The sequence below is a fragment of the Drosophila nasuta genome, chromosome 3 (assembly GCF_023558535.2).
Source record: "Drosophila nasuta strain 15112-1781.00 chromosome 3, ASM2355853v1, whole genome shotgun sequence".
Classification (NCBI taxonomy): domain Eukaryota; kingdom Metazoa; phylum Arthropoda; class Insecta; order Diptera; family Drosophilidae; genus Drosophila; species Drosophila nasuta.
Genome location: NC_083457.1, coordinates 17,973,974 through 17,991,573, shown reverse-complemented (window position 1 = coordinate 17,991,573; position 17,600 = coordinate 17,973,974). Strand labels below are relative to the sequence as shown.

At 37.3% G+C, this 17,600-nt stretch overlaps 1 protein-coding gene across 1 annotated transcript in view; it reads right to left on the bottom strand.

The window, feature by feature from the left end:
• The window catches only part of LOC132793203 (uncharacterized protein DDB_G0283357), a 56,748-nt gene that overhangs the window by 21,896 nt on the left and 17,252 nt on the right, over window positions 1–17,600 (bottom strand). The gene's annotated exons all lie outside the window — the stretch shown is intronic.

Here is a 17,600-nt window from a genome sequence, read left to right as displayed (position 1 = left end):
TACTCAGTAAAAGTGATGAAAGTTCAAAATATTGTGATACATTATGTGTTTAAAATTATTAAAAAAAAAGTTTTAAAATCATTATTTTGGGGAGTAATACGAGTTTTGGTCTATATTGAAAACACATCTTGTTTTCAATAACATTTAATATAAGAGCCAAGATCTTATTAATAAGGAGAAAAATCGAAATCACTTAAATCTAGATAAAAACTTTATAGGAATTTCGATGGATTACAGAATTCTGTAACCTAAGTCTAATATTCTTGATATTATTTTGAGAAATTGTCATTTTATTGTCAATTGGTTTCAGTTTTAAGAATTTGTTCTTAAAGTGGTATTATTGTAAGAACACAATTCTTAAGATAAATGTTCTTGGTTTTACAAATTGTTCTCTTTTTCCAGTGTAGCTGCGAAATAATAATCGAATAAAGCAACTATATAGTCTGATTAATAGAGAAGTGCATGCATGAAAACTTCAGTTTGTTTTTTGAGCAAAGATTGAAAATTTAAACCATCTTCTATACACCTGTTGTGTCAGTTTTCTAGGGTATCCGCAGCATTCAGACGGCAGCCAAGACTTCGGGTTCAGCTTTAGCCTGGAAGGTCACCCAAAATGGCCAATAAAATGAAATTCCAGCGCTTTGCCAATAAAAATGCAACCCATTTGAAATCGTTGACAAATCGAACGGTGCGTGGGGAGATCTTGGAGACACTTGAAAATCCACTTGCAGAAGCAGAAAAGTGGAGAAACGAAGGTGCTGGGGCATAAAGTTTGCAGCCGTCATTGTTCTAAAAGTGCTTTAGTAGTTTTGGGGGCGTGGCAGCGTGACGTCGCCACTAACTGCAAATGTTATGCGTAAAGCAAAAGCTAACAAAAAAAAAGCAGAGAAAAAATGAAAAGAAAACTCGAATCGTTCGTCGACTTGGATTTCTTCTCGACGGTTTCCAATTCAGTTTATACTTATTTTTTTATTTGTTTTAGCCAATTTGATGCGGCGGATTTGGCGTTTGTTTTTACGACACTTGAGTGCGGGGAGGTGGCAGCCAAAAAGGGCGAAGAGAACAAAAAAAAACAGTGGCGAGCCGGAGGAGGCGCTCTGCCATGTAACAGGACATTTGCGTTGGCATTTCCTCTCTCTCTCTTTCTTTTGCTGCCGGAAATTGCTGCCATCGATAGCCGCTCTGACCCGGCAACGCCCACGTTCACTCCTCCTCCTCCTCCCCCTTCTTCTCCACCGGCTTCGCATCGCAGTGCAGACGACACTTTGGCAATTTATTTCGATTGCGATTTCTTCTTCGTCTCGGAACTTGCTACGGTTTTGTCCTTTTGCGCCTGTCCTGCGCCTGTTCGCTTCGCTCCGCTCTGCTCTGCTCCTGTGTCGCGATTTGCATAAGCGCCAGTCAGCCAGCCATGAAAATGACACAGCCCCCAACAGCCAAAAAGGAAAAAACTGAGAGAAGGAGCAGACAAGCAGCAGCAGCAGAAAAAAAAAAGATTAAGACCAAATACAAATCAGTGCATAATTTTTCTATTAAACATTTTTCCACTGCCCAGCCCAGTGGGTAGGTAGAAGCTGTCGATGTTGTTGTTGTTGTCGATGTTGCTGTTGTTGTTGTTGGTGTCCACCTGCGCCCACTTTACAGCTAGGTCACGTCGCAGATCCTGGCACAGGACACGTTTCATTTGCCGCCTCACTTTGCTCACTTTTTCAATCTGTGCGCGTTTTATTTTCAATTTCTGGCCTCGACTTTTGGGCGCATTAATTTGATGGCAAACGCTTAGGATTCGCCACCATCATCTCATCCCAGACTCGATAACACGTTCTTCTTCTTCTTTGTTATCCCCCCCTCCACATAGTAGTTGCCACCAGCCCTGACAACCACGATGCCCTCCATATGCAAATTGGATTTTTGGTGCGCGAAAGTCGCGCCAAATGAAAAGCAAAAGCAAAAGCAAAAGCCGATTGAAATGAAATACACGATACAGAAATTAAATGAAATACGTGGGACAAATGTGAGCATATTGTTGTTTTTACTATTGTTGTATTTGCTGTGTCTGCTTTTTTGTTTCTCTCTCTCTCTCTCTCTCTCTCTCTCTTTAGCTCTGTATATGTCATACATATTCAATAACAACAAAATGCAAATTTGCAAATGTCTAAAATGGAAAGTGAAGGCGAAAACGGTAGACCAAAAAAAAACAAACACAGCAAAATATTCAATCGATGGGAGGAAGGGTTATAAAAAGGGGGACTGGCTGCATAACTTTTGCTTTCGAGAATCATCAGCATATAGTAAAATAGTTACCATATACAAGTCTACAGCACATACTTTTGGTATCCACTGTGTGAAGAGCATTTCAAATGACACCGCAAATCTCAAAACACAAATCTGGATTCGATTCTCTGACATGAAATGAAAGCGATGTCATCGTTCGCCCCGCAGCCAAATCGAAAGTGCTTGAAGTTAACAGGAAACACAAATTATTCAATCGCGAGGGGTCGAATACCTGATACCCTCTTTATAGTAGAACTCGTAACTGATGCGTTCGCTTATTATTTGAACTCATAAAACAGAGAATCAATTTTCAACTGCGATGTTCTCAAGCTCCAGCTACACGATATCGGAATGCGATTTTACCGGTTCTGTTATGACGATCGCCTGATAAAGTATATCACTCAAATTTCACACATTAAGCATTAAGTATTGAAAGTCAATTTCAAAACATAATGAGTTGAGGGAGAGATAAATGATACTTAAATTTGCTGACTCTAAGAACAATATATTTTGTTTCACTTTCTGATAGAGTATACAAATAGTTTAGTATGGGAAAACGCTAGATGTATAGAAGAGATTACTTCCATGAACAATTTCGTTCTGCCGTGGGATATTTTAAATAAAGAATTCTCCCGAAGTTTACACTTTGTGGAATAAATGTCTGAAAAACTGGTATATTTTGTGCTCTATGGTATATTTTGAAAGTAGTACATTATCGATATACCAAATATAGTCGTTGGTATATTTTGGTGTACGAATAAGTTTTATCAAAAATGGATGCCACATATATTTTAGTATTTTTAGAGTATATTTGTAGAAAATGGTATATATTGAAAATGTGTATTTAGTATTTTTACAGTATATTTGTAGAATTTGCTGAAATGAAAAATGAGTAGCGGGTATCTCATTTATATTTAACTATTTCTATGGTATATTTATTTAATATGGTTTAGTAAAAATATGCAGCGGAAATCTTTATATTTTACTCTTCTATATTATTTTGGTATTTTTGCAGTACTTCATCTTTCTTTTCTTTCTTGACTGCAATTTTTTTTTATTTGTTTTATATTTTTTAAATGGTTAGTTTAAAGTATTCTAATGATTTTACTTTGTAAAATATAAAAAAAAACCTAGATTTATAGAAGACTTAAGCCTCATACGAAATAGTTAAGCTGTTTTGACTTCTGCAATTAAAAATTGTGCTAAAGTTCTCATAATTTAAAATGTAATTAAGTAAACCTCAAGATCTTAAGTACAAAAACAATTGAGTCCTCATATTAATTTTTGAAGTTTCATTTAAATATTGACTTGGCAACTTCAAGCGGCACGAAATCAATTTCGAGGGCTACGAAATCGTTAGCGTAAACGACTTGCAACAACCGCCGCCACATTGCAGCATAATAATAACGGAACAAAGGCCGCATGGCAAAGAGCGGAGTGAGTGGAGGAGGGGAACAAGCGAACGAAACGTTCAGACAATAAATTCAAAATCAAATAAATTCAATAGCTCTGCACTTTTCAGAGCACTTCATCAGCAAAATTCATACATATTCATAAATCGGCACACAAAAGGAAATGGAAAGAAAAAGAAAAGCAGAAGCAGAGGTAAAACGAGCTCAAATGTGGCCAAAATGGATTTGGCCACGGCATGGAGTGTCGATGATATCGAATATCAAGTGCTTGGCCATAAACAACTTGACCTTGTGCACGTACCAAAAGTGAGCACTGTGGCTTAACCAGCCAGCCAACGTTCGAGTTGGAAGTGGAATTGGAATTGGTATTGGAATCGAATCCAAGTCCAAGCCATGTCCAATGCTCATTCCCAATGCTCATCGATTACCAGTTCACGTTCACACGTTTCGACTTGGGTTCAGGCTTAGAAATGCTTTTCGTTCATGCTCATAAATGTGGCTAATTTTGCACAATGCACAATGGATTGTGACTATTGGCCATTGAGTATGGTCTCAAGTCTCCGGTCTCTCCGGTCTCTGGTTGGCTCAGTCTCTAGTCTCTGGTCCCCAGTTATTTTTGGTACCATCATCAGTTCCAACAATTTAGTCATGGCACGTTGCTAAGCAGCATCAGCAGCAGAGAGCTGATTGAAATGCCTCTGTGGCTGACTTGGTTTCATTTTGTGCGACGCTGCAACGTTTGCTGCTAAAAGAGAAGTCAAATTGTGGCCAAGTCGTGAGTCAGCTAAACTGTCTGCTCAACAGCTCTTTCTTAACCTGGCCAAAAAAACGAAGGCAAACTGAATCTAACTCGTTGTTGTAAGTGTTTTAAGCACGCAATTCAGCCATTCAGACATTGGGCCATTTTGGGCCCATATTTCTCACTTATCGCGGCGAATGTCGAGTGTGAAAATTGCAATTAGTTTCTTTTATATTTCTTTTCGATTTTCCTCCTCTCTCGAATTTCGCCAAGAATTGGCTGGCTATCTGTAAATTGGTTTTAACGCTTCTGCCGCATCCCGACATCATATCGTTTTTATTACATATAAATGCAGAGCTCACAAAAATATCCATTAAAAATGGACCTCAGACTCAGGGAGGGGAACCTCGCTCACATCATCATAAAATCACATCACAAGAGTTTATTATGCTCCCAACAACAGCACCATTATTATTATTATTATATTATTTTTATAATTTGATATAGCTCAGATGTTGTTGGTGCGTTGCAGCTATTAAAATGCGTTTGGCAACGCAAATGGCTTTCATCACACTCAACAGCAAATGGCACACTCATAAATACCTGAGATTGGCATATGGCCCGAGATCATTTAATGTCAGTGCATTAATGTTAATGCCTAATTATAGACACACACACACACACACACACGCACACTTCGAAACATACCTGAAACGAGAAAGAGAAAAAAATAAAGTTGAAATGATTTAAATTAAATTTCTATAATCATAATAATTTGCTGCTTAATGAATAATTTGGGAAATTATGTCGTACAATTCACTGAAATTCAACGATTTAACCGAATTATTTCGGTAATTTATGGTAATTATACATTGTTCTCTTATTAAATGATTTCTTGAATAAGTTCTGCGTGTTTTACGAGTTCATATATCATTACAAAATGGGAATTATTTTGAAATTTGCTTGTTAAATTGTGTGTAGAGAACAAGACGCAGCGCGGTTCGCTTGGGTCTAGTATATTTCTGAAAATTGGGCTTCACTTTTCTTATTTGTACACACTCCATCCATAGGATCGAACGGTATTATAACTTTGCAGCAACAAAAAATATATGTGATATATAATATTTTATCTATGCAAATGTAGCTATCAGTTTTTATTTTAGTATTTATTTTGTATATTATGATATTTGGTATATTGTAACGCCTTAGCATTGTTTTGCATTGGCTTAAAATGAATCTTTTCAATATAACAAATACCATAATATACAACAAAATACCAAAATAAACCGTAAGCTATATGTTACACATGACTGTAGCTTTCTTACTTGTTTGTTGGAGCTTTGAGATCAATCAATTAAAAATTTGAATTAAATTTATATGATTCGTCTACAAAATACAAAAAATATTTAAGCATGTAAAATAAGCCATCATATTTCAAAATGATTTTTTAAATTCCGAGTAAATTATCATAATAAAATTATAGCAAATTATTTTGAAAATCACTTGTGAACATTTTTTCCCATAACAAGATTAAGCTTTTGAGTCTAACAAATCTAAAAATTTGGTGTCCCAGTATGTGAATGTTGAAATTACATTTCTGTTAAATATTTAAGAATCTGGCATTTAAATATACTGCAACTATGAGCAATTTAAATTATATATGTATGATAGGTTGAGAACATCAAGAAGAAAAATTGGACACAGAAATGATTTGAACATAAATTTTAATAACTGAATTCATTAAAGTCTTACAACATTAAAAAGTCAACTAAAATCATAGAATATAATGTGATCTTCTCAACCGGAAGTAATAGCAGTTATTGCGATAGGCAACTTTAACTGTATTTGGTAACTTTTAAAGGCGTTCTTCTGCGCACTTTACTTATCGAAAGCTGTTGTCATCTTTCAACCGGATTCACCCTGTGCATTTATAACACATGGCTGGGCAATTACCAACGCCCCATTACTAAACTATGCCCACAATTCAAATTTTGCCATTTGCTGTTATATTCCTTTTGTTGTTGTTGTTTATGTTTGTTGTTACTGTTGTTGTTGTTGATGTTGCTAATGTGCAAACGAACTCAATTACGCAGATAAAATACAGTTCCAACCACCACACACAACAAAGAACAACAAAACACAAGTCATAAAAGTGCGCATAAAACGCAAAACTGATTGAGAGTTATATAGAGATAGCACATGAGACTGTGTGAGTGAGTTCCATGCGTGTGTGTGTGTTGTTAAGGGACATCACGCCACAGCCAACATTAAAGGAAATTGACGCGGAAACGAAGCGAATAAAAACTACCCAAGCCAGCAGAAGAAGACACGAGGTCCAGTCGAGCATCGACAGCAACAAGCAACACACGCTGATAAGTAGTGAGTGAGTCAGAGCGGGAGAGATATGGCATACACAGAGTCAGCGAGAGTGTGAGGGAGATAGGCATACGTCCATTGCTTACTTCATTACGCATAATTTCCTGTGTCCCTTTTATTTCAGTACTTTTTTCTATCAGAATGACACACTGAAAGTGACTCGCCGCATTCTCGACTTCACTCTCCTCTCCATCTCTCGTCTCTAGGGTTGGCCTAGCGTTATACTTGTATGTATGACCATTCGCTGTGCCTTATCGTTGCTATGGTTTTTAGCATTAAATGAGGAATGAGTACGAGACCGAAGAGTGTTATAGATGGTCAGGGCCATGAGATGCAGGTCCCGCCACAACATGAGGGTGTCCAAGCACATGGCACAATCTTATGCTTAGAGATTGACGGGGGTGGGAGGAAGGGGGATCTGTAAATTATATGCTGATTGCAGTTTGTCGATAAGCGTAACGAAAAATTATGAGGCAAGCCAATGCGGGTGATTCTCTTACTCATGGCAGCAGCAGGATGATGACGATGATGAGGCTAGAGCTAAAAGCCAAGGCTAAAACCAGCTGCTGGCAATGAATTTTCTGGCTGTTTAGGGGAGGAGTCAGACGCAGCTGTGCGAGATTTGTAAAATGCAAAAAAAACTAAAAAAGCTTAAAAACTAAAAACTGTTTACAGCAACTGTGGTTCGCCTTGAGAGCGGAAGACGTTGAATGGCGGGTGCGAAAAACTCCACGCAAGTGTGCGTTTAATAGTCTTGCGGCTTGGGGTTGAGACTGGGATTTAGATTGGGGCTGAGCTGCACAGCTACAGAGACTAGCGAGCTGCTTAACTTGTAAAGCACACACACACACACACACACACACGCATACACATCCAGCCAGACAACAACAAACAACAAAGTGGAGCGTCGATGACGCTGAAGATGACGACGTTTAACTTGGCGAGATCTCTAAGAGAAAAAAAAAGAAGGAGAAAGTTTCTATGTGGCTGAAGCTGAGAGTGGTAAATGATGTTGTTGTTGTTGCTGTTGTTTTTAGTTGCTGCTGTGGTTTGGTTTTGGCTTTTCTTTGTTTCACTTCCACTTGTCTATTACTTTTGCTGTTGCTTCTTTTGTTTTTTAGCTGATTTTGCTATGCTCTTAGTTATTATAGCAAATTATTTGTTTTGACTTTAGTTTTGCCGTCAACGTCAACGTCAACTTAGCTGCTATTGCCGTAGTTGTTGTTGTTGTTGTTGCTGGGCTGCTTCCCAGCTGCTTCAAATTACCGCCTTTTGTTTTATGCGGTTGCCGGGCGACGGTTGCCTCGTTTCTCATTTTGTTTTTTTGTTTTTGGTCTACAATGAGCTCCCAACTTTTGCTTTTTGTTGTCGTTGTGTCGTTGTCGTTTGCCAGGCAACACACAGCTTCCATTAGTTAGCCGGGCTTATGAAAGTGCCACTTGGATTTTTGGATTTTAGCTCTGCACTCTTCGTGCACTCTCTAATTATAACCCATTGTGCGAACGCGAACCCTTTCTCGACATTTATAGTGAAGAGAGACCAACCAGAGAGTTAGAGGCCTCTGTGCTGTGGGCTGTGGGTGAAGACTAACAAATTTGGCAGCAATTATTTGACACCCGGCTGCTGTTTATGACAGCAGCGTGACAGGATAAACCGCTCCCCAAAACAGTCCCGCCCACGAATAACAATAGCGTCAGCTGAAACACAACGCATTCCAAAAATCCTTTATGACAATAAAAAGCGAGTCACTGAATATGCAGCAAAGCGTGAATGATCTCGACTGCAAGACATGCTCTCTAGTTAGCGATTAAGAACAGCATTGTTTCGTCTGGCATACCCCGCAGTTGACTCACATTTTTGGGCTAGGGTATCGAATATTGCGCATACGCCGCGTGGCGCGCTGAAAAGACAAATGTAAGCGGGTAACTGTAGCTGTAACTGTAACTGTCTCTGTTTATGTTGCTCTTTCAGTTTCAGTTGCTGTTTCTGATTCTCGCAATCTCTGCCAGAGTGTGTTCCCAGTGTGTGTGTGTGTGTGAGTGTGTGTACACAGCTGTGCCATGTGTGTAGTGGTAATTATGAGCAATCTACACGTAAAATTTTATGAAAACACAAACAAAGAACAAGCTGAAAGGAATGAGGAACAACAAGATGAAGGCAATGGCAAGCAGCAAACAGAAGCAGAAGGAGAAGCAATAAATTTTGCATTTTATTTGCCGCAAGGATTACGCAAAATGCGAGGAGCACGTGGCGTGCCAAGGATACGACAAGGATACCTCACATACACTTTCGAATTTGTTGTTAATGTTTTAATTAATTTGTAAAATAAACGCGCACCGCGCTTTGCCATTTGTTTCTGGGCGAATTGCCAGCTTATCAAAGTTCCACAATAACACGAGTTCTCAGTCTTCTCCACACACAAAAAAGTGGCAAGTAGATTCGAGGTGGAGGCGGAGGCGGAGACGGAGGAGGGGCAGATTAAACGATGTATCCGAAAAGTATCTGCAGTTGTATCTGTGTGCCAAACAGATTTGCAGACACCAGACAGCGTACAAATAAGCTCTTGCAACAAGCAGAGCAACAAAAACTCATTGCACTTTAAATTGAAATCAGTGCGCGATGAGGTCACATGCAGACTGTCCCCCTCTCTCCCCTTTCCCCCTTCCTCTGATTCTGTGGCAACCACATACTATAGTCAACTCCCCCTCGATGTTGCCAGTTGCCAGTTGATTTTTTGACTCGCTTTGTGTTCCGTTTTGTCGCCGTTGTCGTTGCCGTTGTCGTTGTTGTTTTTTCGCGCATTTTGCGGTTGACAGTTGACACAGTGCAGTGCCAAAAAGCCGAGAGCAGAGCTGAAGCTGGAGAGGATTCAACTGCGTCTCCAAAGCTCCACAGTTCCCATCAGCTCCAGACTGATGTAAATGGCATTGCCGCCAATTGGGGTTCTCTCTTCTTTTTTCTCTTCTTTTTGGGTAAATGTTACAGTGTTTAAGCTAAAATGTTGCCATTAAAATGCGCTTTTTGGGCTCGCTTCGTTTCGGGCTTTTGCTCATTACAATTGCGCATTTTATATTGGCAATTTGGTATTGCATTTAAATATTTAACAAACAAAATGCAACATATTTGTTGTTGGTCTCGCGCTAATTGAAGTCAAACCAGACACACACACACACACACACAGAGAACTAAAACCGAAATCAACTCTAATGAAAATGTTTCATTTTGGGCAACAAGACAATTGCAATTTCAACTATCAACTATCAACTTTCACCTACACATCTCCCTTGGTAGGCTTTCTAAATTTAAATTTGAATATCATTTTCGCCACCATCATTCTAAACAATTTGAAGCAATCGAACTTTGTTTTGTGTCGAGTTTTCAGCTCATTTCTCTCAAAACTAATCAAATCAAATTCAAATAATGCCCACCTACTGACCATAAACCAAAAGATTATTTAGATACAAATCAATGCAAACACAAAAAAACTTTCACCCCATCATTTTTGTGGCAGCTTCGAGAGGAATAAAACTGGTTCGCCAATATTTTCTCATATTACCTCATGACAACACACAAAAATATAGACTTTGAGACCGGAGACTATCGGAGCCGAAATTCATTTAAAATCCCGTAATCATTATAAAAGAGACTCCAAAAACGCTAAAAAAAAAAAAAACTGATTAATGTGCATTAAAAATGCAATCTACGCATATTCAAACGAATGTATTTAACAACAAAAATCAAAGCAAATGACTATTAATTATTTTGTGTGGCTCCAGCAATTTGTTGTATTCAACACAACACAACACAACACAACACAACAACACACAACAATAGCATTCAACTGTTGAACAGATTTCAGATTTGAGTTTCCTCTTCTTTCATTTGGCTTTTTGCCAGTATCAACAACAACAACAACAACAACTCGACAACTCAATTTCAGTTTCGTATTAAAGTGAAATGCGTGTGTATTCAGTTCAACACCCACATTCAAATGAATCAAATGAATTAGTGGTCACAATTGTGCCACATTCAACCCGGCGAATGCGGGTCAAGTAGTTTGCCACAAAAATACAATAAACAGCAATTTATATTGCAAAATCTGACGCCGCATTTCATAACCATAAATCAAACAACAACTACAATTTTATCGACTAGTTGGTCGAGTATCGTCACATCAGTCTCAATCTAACTTATATTTGCATTTTAGAGATCAACATCGGCTGACAACCCGATCAAGAATATTAATGCCTTACTTTTACTTTACACACACTTCGTGACAAAATTATAATCAAGCGAAATCATCCGGTTTTCACCTGACTTTGACGATTTGCAATTTCAACGAAATCAGTTGATTTTTTTCACTTAAAGTGCTCTAAATTTTATAGTATTTCTATACTGCCAATAGGGTGGAACGGTATTATAGGAAATGTATGTAACAGGCAGATAGACCCATGTCCGTCTGTCTGTCCGTCCGTCTGTATGAACATGTAGATCTCAGCGACTATAAGAGATAGAGACATAATTTTTTCGACAGCATTTGTTATGTTTGTAGGCAGATTGAAGCTTATGATTCCTACAAAATTTATTTAAAAAATACTTTTGTATGGCTAAAACGCTTTCTGCAATCAGGGTTAAAATGCTATGACTGATATATTTGGTATTATATTGATAGACCAAAAAAGCCTTCGGCATATTTGAGTATTTTTGCGGTATATTACTAAATTAATATACCAAAAAAAAACTAAAATAAATTTTCGACATATTGTCAATTTAATATACGGGAAAATACTTAAATATATTTAATAAATACGGGTCTTAGTTTTTTAAGCTGACAATATATTTTCTACTCTATGGTACATTTACAATGCACTATTATATTAACATACCAAATATAGGTATATTTTATTATTTTTCTGTTATGTTACTAATTTAATATACCAAAAACACTGAAATATATTTGCGGTATATTATTAATTGAATATACCGAAAAATACTAAAATATTTTTAATAAATATGGGTCTTAGTTTTATAAGCTGACAATATATTTTCTACTCGATGGTAAATTTACAATGTAGTAAAATACCGCTATACCAAAAATACCATTTTAAGAATAATACTGCACTATTTTGCTCTTATTCAAAATGGTTAGCGAATTTCTCATAGTCGACCGAAATCAACTATAACTTTTCACTTATTTTTTTTTCTAATTTAAAGTGCTCCCAATTTGATAGTATTTTGATATAAAAAATGAATACAATTTCTATAAATTTATAGTATTTTATAAGCTGTTTGTAATCTCTGCAAAATCTAATGAACGTTTCATATATTTCATATGTTTTTGAGTGCATTCAAGTTTGCCGAAAAAGAAACTATAAATAATTACTTAAGTTAGAAGCCTTCAACAGGCTTGTTTAAATTAATTACTGCAAAAAGCTTGTGGCAAATATTGAATGCAGTTTCAAGTCAATTATTGTAAATATTTTATCCAATATTCGCATTGCCCCCCTTCCCTCTCTTGACCATGCCCCCAATGCTGCTGCCAATGCCACACGCCCCGTTTTTGAGTTCAGTCGAATGCACAAATGCAAAGCCACAGCACAAAGCCAACAACCAGTAAAAAAAAGTGAGGGTAAACAGCAATAGCAAACGAGAAAAGAGTGGCAAGAAGAATGGCAACAAAACTGTTCAATGTACGTACAACAAACATCGAACAACAAACAGTCTCCAATGCTTAGCCATAACATAAATTATGGACTTTTGTTTAAAACCGCAGCCACAGCAAACAGAAAAAATCGAAATAAAATCCGAAATGAAAATAAAAATAAATGAGAGAGTAGTAAGAGGACTGTTAAATCACAGCGAAGGAGAGAGAGAGAGAGACAGAGAAGAGGAGTGGCAAGCAGAGCCTGCATATAAGCATATTGTTTATTTGCATTCGCATATTTATTTATTTATATGCTTATTTTCAAATGATGCTCATCTGCTCTTTGGGAATGAGTTGAGCTGAGTGCTGGGCAGGGTTCTATTGTATTTGTAAAAGAGCATAAAAAAATGTAAAAAAAAAAAAACAAAAATAAAAAAAACATAATAATAATAACAATAATAATTCTCATTTGTTTGCGAGCGGCTTTTGTGTGGAAATGTCTGATGCCTGAATTTAACAATGAGCCGGTTAGACTTGGGCTTTTGGCGTTTGGCTTTGTTCTGCTTTGGGCCCAAATGGCATTGAACTGTAATGGCCGAAGCCAAGAGCTAAATGCCGACTCCAAAAGAGAAAGAGGCTGCCAAGACTTCAACAAACAAAAAAAAACTCTGAAGCGTCGTCTGGGCGATAATTTTCTCAGCGCTCAAGGCCAGTGCCAAAGCAGTTAAGAAACTTATTAAAGCATTTTTGGCACAGTCGACAAACGTTAATTGCACGGTCACAATTAAGCCAAAAACAAACAAGTTTCTTTGCCGCAAACGCAAAGCACTGATAATGACATATATCTCCAACGTTGTGGGTTTGGCTTGAATTTAGGTTTTAGGTTTGTGTGCCATTCAACGAAATAGCCAAGACAGAAAGACAGACAAGACAACCATGACAGCTAATGGCCAAAACAGAAATCCCAATGTAAATCGAATTCCAACTGGGGTGACAATTTAATAAACCTGAGATTGCCACTGCCAACAGTTTGTCAAGCGCAACTCGCAACTCGCAAACGAAACGAATCGAGTTGCCCTTTGCCCATTGCCTGCCCCCGGGCAATCCAATTCCCCACAATTTCCTTCCCCTTCTCAAGAGTGTGTGTGTCTCTTTCTCTCTCTCACTATCTCTTGGATTTGCTGGCAACTTGTTTTGGGTCGCCGTTTCTATTTGCTGCTGCATTTTGCCGGCTCATTGCAGCTTGGCCCGAATGCATTTTCTATACAAACAAACTTCAGCAGCAGCAACAACAGCAACAACTACAACTACAACAAAAGGCTGCAGCCACCGCAGCAGACAACCACAATTTGGTTTCAGCTTAGTGCAGGCCAAGCACAGTGGGTTCGAGCTTATATAAAACGGGGAAGCATCTCTGCATGAATGACTATTCATGTGCTATAAAACTCTATATAAATGCATTCATAAATATGCATCAAGTATTGCAGAAAGCGTATAAAAATATTTTACGGAGCAGGAAAAGGTTGTAATGACATAAACTAAGAGATTTTCTTTATCATTGGCAAATTAATACCTTATAATTGGATTAAATATTTAGTTCTTCATGAAAAATTTTAATTTTGTTTTGCTTTATTAGGCAATCTTATGAATTTTGTATTGTATGATATAATTTAAATATACAATGTCTTCGTAATAATCGGTACACAAAATATAGCTTTCGGTTTAATTTAGTATTTTTTTTGGTATACAAATTTAGTATAATTTGGCAATAATACTATGCTATTATTTAAATTTATGTATACATAGCATATCGTTATATTTTTGTATTTTTTTCGGTATACAAATTTGGTATATTTTTGTGATAATACTATGATAGACAATCTTCTATATTTTATATTGTATGAGATAATTTAAATTTATGTATACGAAGTATATCGGTATATAAAATATTACGTTTGATATATTTTAGTATTTTTAGTATAAAAATATAGTATATTTTTGCGATATTTCTATGATAGACAATCATCTATGTTTTATTATATTATATGGTATAATTTAAATGTAGTATATCGATATGCAAAAATTTGGTAAACTATGCTATGTATATTGGTATACAAATCTGGTATGTTTCTGTTATAATACCGCTCTGATTTGCAATTTTATTAAAATGTATATCGAATGATTAGATTTGTCTAAGAAGTTTTATCATAATATGCTTTAAGTTTTACAGCCAGCTTTATTAAATGTTAAAAACTTTTAAATAAATGTTGTACTTATGTAGATCATGTCGCACTCTTTGAAAATCATAACAAAGTGGCGCTTTGATCTGTACGAAGTAAGACTCCAAGAATATTTTTAAATACAAATTGTATTCTCGTGATTATAGATCCAGTTTCATTAACTCTTAAATGCTTTCAACTAAAAATAGAATCCACTGGACAAGTTAGAATAAAAATAAAAACGAAACGTGTCAAATTTTAGAATGAAAGCAGCTTGATACAAATTTTCAGTACAAATTCACGTTTCATTTTCTCAATCAGACACAATGACATCAACCTTAAGCCGTATCAAAACTCACACAAAGCAGGTGGCAAATAGTTGCTGGAGTTAAAAAAAAAGTCAAGTGACTGATTGAGGAATCTAAAGTTTAAAAGTTATAGTAAGAGAAAACAAAAGAAACAAAAAAAAAAAATAAATGAGGTGAACTAAAGCCAACAGCACTTCAATGACATTGACCGATTAAATCTTGCAGCTGCAGAATAAGAAAGAGTTCATCAAATCAAATCCTAGCTATCAATTCTATTCTAAACTATTTTCATCCACTGTGCTAACTGAAATGACTTCGTTTTTTGTTGCTGCTGCTGCTGCTGCTGTCGCCTGCACTTGGACAACGACAGCAACAATTTTACTTTATTGGCTTTATTGACTTTTGTCAAGTTCTCGTCTCGTCCCGTTTCGTTTGGTTTCGTATCTCTGTGTATTTTTTTTTTGGGCTTTGCTACGAGTATCTCATGGATGCGGTTCTGTTTCTCTAGTGCCAAAGCCGACAAGTTATTTAGTTGCCTTCTTCTCGTTTTTTGTTCCTTCTACTGCTTCCACTTCGGCTGTTGTTGTTGTGGTTGATGTGGTGTGTGTTGTGTTTGCGCTCTTATAAAAAAATAAATAAAGCCAACACCGCCAAATCAGTGAAAAAGCGGAGGTGCGGGGGCGGTGCACTCCAGACGTTGCCTCGGAGGCAGGCAACAGGACAGAGAGGCAAGCCAAAATAAAACTGGAAAGTTGTTTGGTCAGTTGTCAGTTGTGTTTAGCGGTAGCAGCATTGGCTGTGATTGCGATTTTATGCCACATAATATGCCACAAACTATCACTCAATTTGGAGGCATGCCTCATCCCAAGCCCATCGCAGCAGCAACTCAGAACTGTAAATGCGATCTGGCTAGCGAACTAGACCAAAAAGTGTGTCAGGCGACAGGAGATGCAGCAGCAGCGGCAGCCACCAAATGTTGCAAGCTACCAAACTTGTACAAATACAAAAGCAGCAACACACACACACAGACAATCTTAGAGTCGCTTCGAGAGATCGAGGTGCCGCTCAGAGTTCATTTTGAGGCAGCAACAACAACAGCAGCGCGTTCTGCAACTTGAAACTCGGTTTGTTTTCCGTTGTTGTTGTTGCTGTTGTTGGCTCGAGTGAAATCTGGTTTTCAGTTGCTCTGCTGCTTAGCTTTTTGCATTTTGAACGTTCGTTGTTGCTAAAAAAAGTTGAATCATCCATCGATTTCAGGCGCGTATCTTGCAGATACTTTTGCACTCTTTTTCTTGCTGTATGCAAATTTCTTGTTGTTGTTGTTTTTTTTTGGGTCTTTGGACTCGCAATTTGACACTCGCCTCAAAAAACCGGTTAGCTTAGCACGCGGTTGTTTTTTTTCTTTTTATTTTTTATTGTTGCTGCAGTTGTCGCTGTTGTTGTTGACTGTGTGTTTTTTTTTCAGTGTCAGACGCCTCAATGCCTCAACAACGTCAACGCAGCACGTAATTAGCTAAAGTGCCATAATTAGTATGAAATACACGCATCTAATGATCTTAACTGAATTACATTTTTGATTTACGATATATACGATATATGCATCTGAGTGTGTGCAGGCCAAATTTATGATAACTTGGCCCAGGCACAGGCTTCCCCACTTAAGATACAGATACAAATGCGAAAGTGAAAGTAGCCGAAAACTTGCACTCAGCTGACTGAAGTTGAGGCTGAAGCTGAGACAGACAGCGCCTCAGACCTCGACTCAAAGCGAGTCTTAGCATTTGTATCTGTATCTGTATCTGTAGCTGTATCTATAGATGTTGCGGTAGATGTAGATGTATCTACAGCTGTGCAAAAGTATCTGGCAAAGTGATTTTATTACTGGGCACGCTGTTTTCTTTGCTCTTTTGTTTCGCATGCTTCAAAAAAATACTATACACAAAATTAAATCCTATGAAAGGAAAAAACAACAACGAAGAGAAAAAAAAATGATTACAACGATTTATATGTAGTATCTTCTGTGTCTCTTCTGCCGTGCAACGTGAGTTCAGCATCACGTTTCCTTTTTATTGCTCGCCGTTTTTATTTTTATTATTTGTTGTCGTTGTTGTGTTGTGCTGTTTTCATTTTTCATTTTCATTTTGGGACTGTTGTAATTTCTTCTCGTTGCTGTTATTGTTGTTGTTGTTGTTATTTAATGATTTAAAGATTATGCACGCTCAGCCAGGCGTCCACATCCATATCCAACCTGCCCAACCCCAACAATCGACTTCCCCCCTCTCTCTCTCTCTCTCTCTCTCTCTCTCTCTTGGCTCTGATTCCTGTAAATAACTTTCGCTTTTTACACCTTTTTATTTCTTTGGTTTTCGCCAAAAACGAAAAAAAAAAATAAAAGTAAGTAAAAGCCGAACACATTGTGTAAGAGCATGTTAATTTGGAGCGAAGGTTGAAGGTGCCGAAATTGCAGATAAAAGACGCGATTTACGGCCAAAGCAGATTTCGAGAGCAGTTCGATGAGTTCGCTTGGCACACACAGAGCGGGCAGTCTATTAAGATAAGGAATTTTCTTTTATGTTTCTCTTTTCTACTCAGTCACATTTATCAGCTATAAAGAAATATGAACTGTAG